This window comes from Medicago sativa, chromosome 8 (genome assembly GCF_051527215.1).
Source record: "Medicago sativa cultivar Bolivia chromosome 8, Bolivia_mono, whole genome shotgun sequence".
NCBI lineage: Eukaryota > Viridiplantae > Streptophyta > Magnoliopsida > Fabales > Fabaceae > Medicago > Medicago sativa.
Genome location: NC_140756.1, coordinates 37154758 through 37166716, shown reverse-complemented (window position 1 = coordinate 37166716; position 11959 = coordinate 37154758). Strand labels below are relative to the sequence as shown.

Here is an 11959-nt window from a genome sequence, read left to right as displayed (position 1 = left end):
CTTCTGGAACACATTCACCGTTGGGATGTTCTTCACCACATAAGTCACACTTGATTGCAGCTACTTGTTGTTGTTTATGGGCCAAAGTGAAGCCTTGAAACTCCTTAGTTAGAGCTTCGATTTGTTTGTTCATAGCTGCTTGGTTCGCAAGGATAGAAGTTTGTTCACTCACCCCAAACACTCCTCTTTCTTTCTTCTTAGCTTCAGCACGATACTCATTTCCAGCCATGTTTTCTATCAAAGCTTGGACTTCATGATCAGTTTTGCTCTTGAGACTACCTCCCGCGGAAGCATCTAAGAACATTCGAGTGTTTGGTGTTACCCCCTCAGTGAAGATTTGGAGGTATTGCTTCTCGGTGAATTCATGATTAGGGCATCTCTTGAGAAGCAAATTGAATCGCTCCCAAGCATCATACAATGATTCACCTTCTCCTTGCTTGAAGTTAGAGATCTCCATCTTCTTGTCCCAATACTTAGACATAGGGAAGTATTTCTCCAAGAACTTCAGCTCTAACTCTTCCCATGTTTGGACAGTCCCGTTTGGAATTGTTAGCAACCAATCTTTTGCTCTTCCCGTCAAGGTGAAAGGAAATAGCCTTAGCTTCTTTTGTGCTTCAGTCACGGTGGCTGGTTGCACACAAAACTCGCAGGTTTCAGCAAAACGGCTCAAGTGTTCATGAGGACTCATAGCTTCAGTCCCATCGAATTGCTTGTCCCTCAAACCGTTGAGGACAGCTGTCTTGATGTCGAAAGCTACAGGGTTAGCTGGTTGAAAAGTGTGGGTCAGTTGACCGCGATGAGTGGCTAACCCGTAGTCTCCTAGCTTAGGTCTCGGTGGTACAACTCCTTCTCCTTCCATAGTTGCAAATTTAGGAGAAGAGATTGTTTCAGATTCACTTGAGAGTTGCTCCGGTACTTGTTCTCGAACACCCGGTGGAACGGATTGAGCTAACCTTTGCGATCGGACAGCTTTCCGAAGTGCTCTAGCAGTTCTTTCAATTTCCGGATCGTACTCTAAGTCGTCCGAGCTCTATTTACCTCGCATAAACAGCAAAATACCTTAGTAGCACTGCACAACGCAAAGTAATCAAGTGAATATGAAAACAGAAAAATAAAAAATTAAAAACAGAAAAATTAAATTGCAAAAACCCTAAATTATAACGTAATTGCCTTGTTGAAATAATTCAACAGTCCCCGGCAACGACGCCAAAAACTTGATAGACGTTTGGCAAGTGCACCAATAACTATCGAAGTAGTAAAAATATCGTTCCCACGAGGACTGTTTTTAACTTCAATTATTCAATTTCGTTATAAAAGTAGGATGTATAAAAGTTTATTTTGTTTTGCCACTAGGCAGTAGATTTGGTTTGATTTTAAGAAATCAAATAAAAAAGTAAAGATTTGATTAAGAAAATAGGAGAGAGATGAGATCAGGTCTTCGAATCCTCTATGTTTCCCCTAATTGGTTACTGCACCTATTATTACTAATGATTCTCTAGTTTCACGATAGTTAACAAATTAGCCCTAATCAATCCCTTGAGTTAGGACCCTCTTTTTAAACTACAGCCCCTAATTCCTTAGGTGGTCTAATAATCATCAAAGGTTTAAGCACGTTAACCTAATATCACTAACAAACGATTATCCATTCCTAGACTAACCATGTTTATTAGAACAATTCAATTTAGGTCTAAGTCGAAAGCTATGGTCAGTAGTCATTCGATCTCACAAAATCATGTTTATATTTGATCAGGATATAAAAAGCAGTAAGAACAATTGAATTGAATGAAAACTAGAATATCATTAATAAGTAATAGAGTTTCACAGCAACATATGATCAATTAGGGTTACATAGGTTCATCTCCGACCTAATCTCTAAGAGATTTAGCTACTCATAATTGAGTTTACAAATAGCATAATCAATGAAAGAATTAAAACATACATAAACTGGGTTAGAGATGATGAAATCCTCTCCGCTGCAGCCTTCTGGGTGTTAAAATCGCACTTTCGTTCTCCAAAATCGTAACCCTTGTTCTTCAGATTGAGTGCAGTATTTATAGAAGTCATGGGCCTGACCCGTCAAAATCGCGCCGCGCCTTGTTAATTGGCGTGCCGCGATTTCCCTCAAACAGGGAGGATGTAATTTTGCTTCAAAAATCGCAGCACGGCTTGAAATTGGCGTGGCGCGATTTCCTTCGAACAGACTTCAAATTTTAAGCTTTTTGCACTCCAGAACAGTATAAATTGCATGAGAACTCTATCAAAATGTCACAATAAGTCCCTAATATTACGTAATGACAGAATGTCATCAAGTACCAAAGCAGAGATCATGGTACCTAGACAACGGTTTCTCAAGACAAATGACAGGAGAGAAGTCCATGTTCCTCAGCCTAACAATGAAAGAGGGAGGAAATGTGAAATTTGGAGGCAACTAGTCTGGCAAGATCATAGGTACAAGAACTATTGGTAATTCCTCTACCTCAAATAATAATGTATGGTTGGTAGATGGTCTTGAAAATAACCTTTTGAGCATAAGTCAATTTTGTGATAATGGTTATGATGTGCTTTTTGAGAAAACCAACTGTACTGTAATCAACAAGGAAGACAAATTCATTGTGTTCAAGGGAAAGAGGATTGATAATGTCTACAAAATCAATTTTTCTGAACTGGCTGATCAGAAGGTGATTTGCCTTCTTTCAGTGAATGATAAGAAATGGATGTGGCACAGAAGGTTGGGACATGCTAACTGGAGATTAATCTCTAAGCTTAGTAAGTTACAACTTGTCAAAGGCCTACCAGACATTGACTATCATTCAGATGCACTCTGTGGTGCATGTCAGAGAGGGAAAATTGTGAAATCATCTTTTAAAACCAAAGACATTGTATCGACCTCCAGACCCTTAGAACTACTCCATATTGATTTATTTGGAAATGTCAGTACTGCATCCTTATATGGAAATAAATATGGATTAGTCATTGTTGATGATTATAGCACATGGACTTGGGTGAAATTCCTGAAAAGTAAAGATCACGCATATGATGTATTCAGTAACTTCTGCACACAGATTCAATCTGAAAAAGAGTCAAAGATTTTGAAAATCAGAAGTGATCATGGTGGAGAATTTTAAAACGAGCCATTTGAACTTTTTGTGAACAACATGGAATTGTCCATGAATTCTCTTCTCCTAGAACTCCACAACAAAATGGGGTTGTAGAAAGAAAGAATAAAACTTTACAAGAAATGGCCATAATCATGATCCATGAAAACAATTTGGAAAAACATTTTTGGGCAGAAGCAGTGAATACAGCATGTTATGTCCAGAACAGGATCTATATCAGACCTATTTTGGAGAAAACAACATATGAACTCTTTAAAGGAAGAAAACCCAATATCTCTTACTTTCATCAATTTGGATGTACATGTTACATTCTAAATAACAAGCTCTACCTAAAGAAATTTGATGTCAAGGCCCAAAGAGGAATCTTCTTAGGTTACTCTGAAAGGTCAAAGGCATACAAAGTGTATAATTCAGAGACACTTTGTGTTGAAGAATCTATGCACGTTAAATTTGATGACAAAGAGCTTGAAGATAAAACTTCAAAGCAAGGTGAAAGTTTTGCAGAGATACATGTTCCTGAAGTAACTCCAGAACCTGATCAGATAGCTGAATCTGAAGAAAGTCCAGAAGCTGAACCCACATCAGAAGCGCAAGATGAAATTGCTTCTGATGAAGTACAAGATGGCCCACATCAAGCAGATCCTCCCAAAAACACATTCAAGCATAAGTCTTCACATCCTGAGGAGCTAATCATTGGAAACAAAAATAGTCCAAGAAGAACAAGATCATACTTCAGACAAGAAGATTCAATGATTGGACTGATTTCAATGATTGAACCTACAATAGTTGATGAAGCACTTTCAGATGATGGATGGATCTTAGCTATGCAAGAAGAGTTGAATCAGTTTCAAAGGAATGATTTGTGGGATTTGGTACCCAAACCTCAGCACAAGAACATTATTGGAACAAAATGGGTATTCAGAAACAAGTTGAATGAGCAAGGAGAAGTAACAAGAAACAAAGCAAGGCTTGTTGCACAAGTTTATAGTCAACAAGAAGGCATTGATTATACTGAAACGTTTGCTCCAGTTGCAAGATTGGAAGCAATCAGGTTACTTCTTACCTATGCAGTTAATCATGTCATAATATTATATCAAATGGATGTCAAGAGTGCTTTTCTTAATGGAGTCATTGAAGAAGAAGTGTATGTCAAACAACCACCTGGATTTGAGGATATTAAGTATCTTGACCATGTTTTTAAACTGAAGAAATCACTATATGGCTTGAAACAAGCTCCTAGAGCTTGGTATGATAGACTAAGTAATTTCTTAATAAAAAATGATTTTAAAAGAGGACAGGTTGACACTACACTCTTCAGAAGGACTCTTGAGAAAGATATTCTTGTTGTGCAATTATATGTTGATGATATAATATTTGGTTCTACTAATGCATCTCTTTGCAAGGAATTTTCTAAGTTGATGCAGGATGAATTTGAAATGAGCATGATGGGAGAGCTGAAGTTCTTCCTGGGCATTCAAATCAATCAATGTAAAGATGGAGTGTATGTTCATCAATCAAAGTATACAAAGGAGCTTCTGAAGAAGTTCAAGCTTGAAGATTGTAAAGTGATGAACACTCCAATGCATCCAACATTCATCTTAAGCAAAGAAGATGAAGGAGCTAAAGTAGATCAGAAGCTGTACAGAGGTATAATTGGTTCTTTGTTATACCTCACTGTATCTAGGCCAGATATTTTATTCAGTGTATGCTTGTGTGCAAGATTCCAATCAGATCCTAGAGAATCTCATATGACTGCTGTCAAGAGAATCTTCAGGTATTTGAAAGGAACAACTAATCTTGGACTCCTTTATAGGAAATCCTTAGATTATAAGCTAATTGGATTATGTGATGCTGATTATGCTGGTGATAGGATTGAAAGAAAGTCCACCAGTGGCAATTGTCAATTTCTGGGTGATAATCTTATATCCTGGGCTAGCAAAAGACAAACAACTATTGCTATGTCTATAGCAGAAGCAGAATACATTTCAGCTGCAAGTTGTTGGACACAACTACTTTGGATGAAACATCAGTTGGAAGACTATCAGATAATTGCTAATAGTATTCCCATTTATTGTTATAATACTGCTGCTATTTGTTTGTCTAAAAATCCAATTTTGCATTCAAGAGCTAAGCATATTGAAATCAAACACCATTTTATCAGGGATTATGTTCAAAAAGGGATTTTAGATATACAATTCATTGATACTGAGAATCAATGGGCTGATATATTTGCTAAGCCTTTAACTGTTGAAAGATTTGATTTTATAAAGAAAAATTTGAACATGCATTACGTGTTTGATTAAAGCTTGCTTGATCCTGTATAGGATTTTAGGTTCTGAAGTCAGCTCAGGAGTTGTGGTCCATCAGAAGCTCTTTAATGAGGTTTTGAGGAAAATGCGCTTCTGATGATGACATTAGCATCTGAAGTCCAGAAGCTGGATTTTGTGCTTCTGAATAGTAGAGTTAGTGAAAATGTTGGAAGTTACTTTTTATGGTAACTTCTGGCCCACTAACTTGGTAGTTACTCTGAGGACTTCTAACGTGGCCTATCTGTGTTGGTGTATAACTTAAAAGGACAATGATGATTTAATAGCTTTGAAAGTACTTTCATGCGCCCCCAATTGTCATTAATGTTATGTTTGTTTGTCTTTTTTGAATTGCAATCGTTTTTACTCTTTACACATTGTCAATTCACACACTACTCAATTCATAACAAACACTCTTCTTTCAAACCCTAGAACCCACAATCTTCATCATCAATCAAATGGCATCATCAAGCTCACAAAGAGACGTTCCAGAATCTACATCAAGCATGCAGCTTCCAGGTGTTCCAGAATCAGGGTTGGCTATCAAACCAAAGACCATGTCTATTCCGGAAGAAAATCTGATTGTTCAAAAGGAAACACCTTTTGACTTCACTTCTCTGGAGAAATATGATGTGAAGATGGAAGCCTACGTCAAACCGCAAAAGCTACATGGTTATTTTCATATGTTGAATGGACCAACATATGAGAATCTGGTAAAGGAATTTTGGTTAAGGGCTGAAGTCTACGACAGGGAAGCGGCAAGACTTGAAGAGAAAATAGCTGTAGAGAAAGATTCCAGTCTAAAAGGAAAGACCCGAGAAGAAATGGGCCTGAAACCTTTTGAAGGAATGGAGATTAGATCTGCAGTGATGGGAATCCCAGTAACCATCACGGATAGAGCTATTTCTAAAGCCTGCAGGGTATCTTCAAAAGGATTTTTCAAATGGGATGTCAGCTCAGATCATATCCTGCTAGAAAGCTACGTGAATTTGTTTGGCAAAGGAAATCCAAAGGCTAAGACTGCAGAAATGGAGGTGTGTCACAGATTGCTATCGAAGTTCAGTGCAAATTGCTTTTTCCAAAGAGGAGGAGGGGATGATCAACCAAATAAGGATCATCTACTAGCATTGTACTCAATGGCTATGTTTCAAAGGATCAACCTTCCAAAATACTTATTGCACCATCTGTGCTGGGCTATTAAAGAAGGTATCAGCAAGGAAAGGAAGCAAGTACCTTGTGGAAGGCTTCTGTCAGAAATCTTTCACCAGGGAAAGCTGTTGGAGAATCTGAGGAAATTCAAACGAGCATCTGATAGCTGTTTCACAGTTACCACTTCAGACCGCATCTTGAATAGCAAATCTCTCTATGCTATGAAGATCATCAGCAAACTTCCTGTTGATGAGAAATGGATGGATGTGACCACAGCAGAGTCAGAACCTTTGAAGAATTTTCCTTCCATACTTCAAGAAAGCAATCCTGAAGTCCTGGCCAGTCTGATAGCTGCTTATGCCAGAGAATCAGGAGTCAACACTGAAACTGTTGCTGCTGCTCCAGAGGATTTTAAAGGAAAAAGGGCCAGAACTAGTTCTGAATCTGACACTGCTGGTACAAAGAGGCAAAAAGTTGGTGTTGCTTCTATTCCCATGAAAAGAAGCAAAGAGACAAGAGCAGAAGAGCGCAAGCCCAAGAAGAAGAAGCAAGCCTCTGAGCCAATCTTCACTCCAATGATTGAAGTGACTTTTGATATGAAGAAAGAGGCTAATGAGCAAGCTGTTCAGATGTTAGCTGAACAAAAGAAGAAGGAAGCTCAGTATAAACTGGATAGAGATGAAAGGCTTAAAGCCTCAGGGCATGATAAGTGTGATGAGTTCTTCAAGGAAAAGAATGTGGAAGTCAAGGAAATGGGTAGTAAAGCTTCTGAGAAGGTTGGAATTTCAGAAATTGTTCTGCAAGCTGCTGTTTCACAGCATACTGCTTTGGAATCCTCTTCAGAAGCTGATAACTCAGTCAAGGTATGTCAGATTCCAGTCATCTCTACCCCTATCTCACCCTCTTCATCACAACCACCTATTCCTGAACAAATAGAAGACAAAAGAAAACCCTAACTCAGAGAAAGCCTCTGAAACAGCTTCTGGAGCAGTTGCTTATGAGAAGTTTGTTTCAGAAAGCCCCCAACAACAAACACCTGAACCACAAAAGCCTTCATCACCTCAACAACAATCACCCAAAGCTGATAGTGACCCCCAACTCAACCTTCAAACAGAGCAAACTTCACCCCAACCTACAGATGTCATCAAACCAACATCATCAACTAATGCTACAGTCACTCAAATGGATATTGACAATGATCTTCAAGTCAATTCCCAAGCTTCAACTTCAACTGTGCAAATTAACCCCGACCAACCATCCTCATCAACCCAAGCTAATCAGAACCTCACCATTCCAGAGTCTGACCCTGTTCAAGACCTTTCCCTTAGTGATTCTGACCAATCTTCAGACCTAGAAATCCTTGAACAACCAACCCTAAACATACTGGAATATGAGTACATTGACTTTGAGCTACTCAAGATCCTTTCAGAAATGCAAGATCTGGTTCAGCACAGAAGGATGATTGATCTGCCATCTGCTTATGAAGAACAATGGTCATCTTTGCAGAAGAAAGCTACTGATCTGATAAAAGTTGTGAGTAGAAAGTGTATCAGAATCAAAGCTGCTGCTGTCAGGAGATTTTTGAAGGATCTGAAGTTAGCCAAGAGAGCTAGAGGTCCCAGACTGCTTCTGGCAAATGAGCCTTTCTACTCAGAAGCAGACTATATGACAAGGGAAGCTCGGATTTTCAAGATGCTGAAGCAGAAAATGGCCAAGCAACAGGAGGAATTAAAGGCAAGAGAAGAATCTCTTCTTCAGAAGCAACAAGCTCTTGAAGATTTGGTCCAAAAGCAAGCTGAACAGATGGAGAAAATAATGAATATGATGCAACAACTTCAACAACAACCCAAACATTAGTTGCACACCCTAGAGTTTTTAGCTGTGTGTTGTTTGATTTTAGTTGTTTCAGTTTTTTTTTGCTTCTGAACATTTCCTGCTTTAAATTTCTTACTGGTTCTGTATTGCATAATTGTTTCTGATATATATTGCTCTGATATTTTTGCTTGTATATATACAATGCTCTGATTTGCTCTAGTATTTATGCTCTGATTATACTTTGATAAGATTATAGGTTCTGATTACTGTTATACTCTCTTCATGTTTGAATTTTTCTCAATATCTTTTTGTCCTTAATGCTTATTTGCTTTTTGCTAATGACAAAAGGGGGAGTATATGTGATAGTATTTAAAGGCTCTGAGCCCCATTAATGATATTTGAAAATTATTTTGAAAAATTTCTATCATTTTTTTACCTTAAAGGTATAAGCTATGAACGAAAGAAGGAGTATCAAATTTCAAATCAAATTAATTGAACCATTCTTCTTATCTATAACCTACTTCTCAATTAATTATTGTTTAAAGCTCTGATTATTATTATTGTGCGCTCAATGAATTTAATTAACCTGGATAGAACTTAAGGGGAGCTTACAAACCTCACCTTAAAGACTATTAGACTCAGGGGGTGTTAGAGCTTACAAACCTCAGACTCTGAGCTTACAAACCTCAGAACCCCAAAGTCAACTTGTTAATTAGATTAACAACAATTGATCAATTTTAAATACTATTGTTTGTCATCATCAAAAAGGGGGAGATTGTTGAAACAAAATATGTTTTAACAATGAACCTTAAAGAGTTTTGATGATAACAAGGTATTAAAAATTGTAAATTAGGTTAGCTAATATTTGTTCAAGTGTACAGGACCATAGTTAAAAATATACATCATATAAAGGTTATGGAGAACAAAAAGAGAGCTAAGGAATCAAGTAAAGGAAACTTGAAAGCATCTGAAGAGAAGTGCATCTGAAAACAAAAGTGCATCTGAAGACAAAAGTGCTCCTGGAGAATGATGACGTCATCAGAAGCTGAAAGTCATCAGAAGCTGAAAGTCATCAGAAGCGGAAAGTCATTAGAAGCGGATAGTTCAGAAGCGACTTCATCAGAAGCTGAAGCTCATCAGAAGCTGATTATCACCACAAGCTGAAGATTCATGAATCAACACTTCAAAAGTTGTTTATTGGATTCGAAAACACTGCAGAAGACTAGTGGAAATTTACAACGGTCATTTTGGTGAAGATTTGAAGGCATTAGAAGCTTATCTTCAAAAAGCGTTGACATTGTACTTTGTACGAACTGTACAACCACCTTCTCCACTACTCTGTTTTGTGTCTACGCTACAAGACAAGAAAACAGCTCCAGAATAACAGTTATGCCTGCAAAGATGTTCCTTCACAATGGGAATGGATTTCAAATTGCTTCTTCATAGGACAACAACCAAATCAGGCTAAAGATCATTGGTGAAAGATCAAGCTTCAACAACGACTCTTTTGATGTGCTGGCAATTTCACAACGTCTCTTTCACACCTCTATATAAAGGAGTGAAGACTTAGAGTTTGGCATACGACTCAACTACAATTTACAAGCGCTAAAACTCTGCTGAAATTGTTTTGCTTTCAAAGTTACTTAGAATTTCTGTTTTCAAGTTCATATCTTAGAAATTCTTAAGTTATTGAGTCGGTATCTGATTTGTATTGTGAGCACCTCTGTTTGTATATCAAGTGTTCAACCTCAAACAATTTTCTGTGTAATTTTGTTTGTCTAGAAGTCTCTTGCAGTTGTGCTTGAGCATATAAGTCTCTTGATTGTGTTCTTGAGCATAGGAAGACTCTTGCAAAGTGTGCTTGAGCAAAGGAAGTCTCTTGCGGTGTGCTTGAGCATTTGTAATCAGATATTACATTTTTAGTGAACTCTCCTTGGAAGTGCAAGGGGGACAGGACTACTTCCGGATTGTGGAAGGAACCTGTATAATTGCTTTGTGTCTTTCTTCTTCTCTCTCTGTTTTATTCCGCTGCGTTCAGATTCTGTTTATCACTTCAGAAGCTGCATCACTTAGCTTCTGACCAGTGTGTTCAGTTTTTAGGAGAAACGAAGAAATTTTCAAAACACAATTCAACCCCCCTTCTTGTGTTTTTGTCACCTTCATAATTGGGTGTATGTTAGAAACTCCTATAGGCATTTGCTAGAATACACCCACTTATTTTTTTAAAGGTGTGTTTTAGCAGGTTAGAACTGAAAAGTAGTTAAATACACCTTAAGGTGTAGCTTGCTAAAACACTCCCACATAAAAACTGGTGGGTGTTATATATATATATATATATGAGATTGGACTTGTCGTGATATACACTAGTTGATGTTAATCTAGTGAGTATAAAAATGTTCAGTATCCCACCGAAATAATTGTTTTTTCCCCTATTGCCCATTTTGAAAGTCTTGCTTTCTAATCGTTAGGCATGTACCTTAGAATTGAGATTGTGAAATTGTCGTTACAAAATGGTTGGTCCAGCTATCACATCGAGACAAATATATAGTGGGAGTACATTAGAAATGACATCAATATGGGAATGCATCAAACTATGTTGTCCACCATTCTAGTTGTAAATGATGGGAAACATTGGGACCATATTTTTTTTTTTTGGTTACATTGGGACCATATTTAATATTGAACAATAAATTATTGTTGTTGTTTAATTCCAATTTATATTTTAAATCTCCTTTTTCTAGTCAAGAAAATATGCACCGTCAATTTTACTTTCTTCTCTATTGCGTGTTTGTAGTATTTTCACACCCCACACTTGTCAATCCATTTTCATTGCACTGCTGAATATACTTAAATTAGAATATACTTTTTAATTTGTTTTGCATGTAATCAAAGTAGAAACCCCCTATGTAACCAAAAAAAAAAAGTAGAAACCCTCAATTTTATGTAAATACGAAATATTTATAGTCATTAGACTAGTTAAGCTGCTATTACCAATTTTCCATCAATTTTGTAGTGTTTGATGTTGAATTGTAAAAGAACAAATATTATGAGTTCAAGGCATTTTGATAGGTGAGCAAAGGGAGCTAAGTCAGAGAGTTCTAACTGTTTATGGGATATAAGATTCGTTGGGTGAAGCTGAAGCGAGCTGAGAGCGAATCTGAACATAATGTCAAAATTTCCAGGATTGGGTGGTTCACTAGGTAACCCCAAGCCAGGTCAACGCGAGGAGTTCCAGCAAGTTTCTGATAGGGCCAAACCGCAAGTGCACGGCCTATCGAAGTAATAGTAGTAAGTAAGAGTATCGTTCCGCTAGGGAGTTGGTCAATCTAATTAACTTTTAGAAAATGATTAGAGGAGAGGAAAGTTTAGTAAAAGGGAGGTTTGTTTGCTGAAGGTAAATAACAATATTAATAAAAAGCCTTGGGATCATTGGTACATCATAATAACGAATCTTTTCACAAGCAAGCCTTAAACTTATAATTATACGTTAATCTTAATTACTAAGGACAAGTTTCTCTTTAGCATATCACAGCTCCTCTCGAAGTCAGTGAGTGTATCTCTCCAACAACCACA

General features: G+C 37.4%; 1 non-coding gene across 1 annotated transcript; it reads left to right on the top strand.

The window, feature by feature from the left end:
• The first annotated feature begins 359 nt into the window (after positions 1–359).
• Positions 360–466, top strand: LOC146898885 (small nucleolar RNA R71). Its single transcript, XR_015024407.1, has one exon. It is a non-coding gene; the product is annotated as a small nucleolar RNA R71 (small nucleolar RNA).
• The last annotated feature ends 11493 nt before the right edge of the window (positions 467–11959 follow it).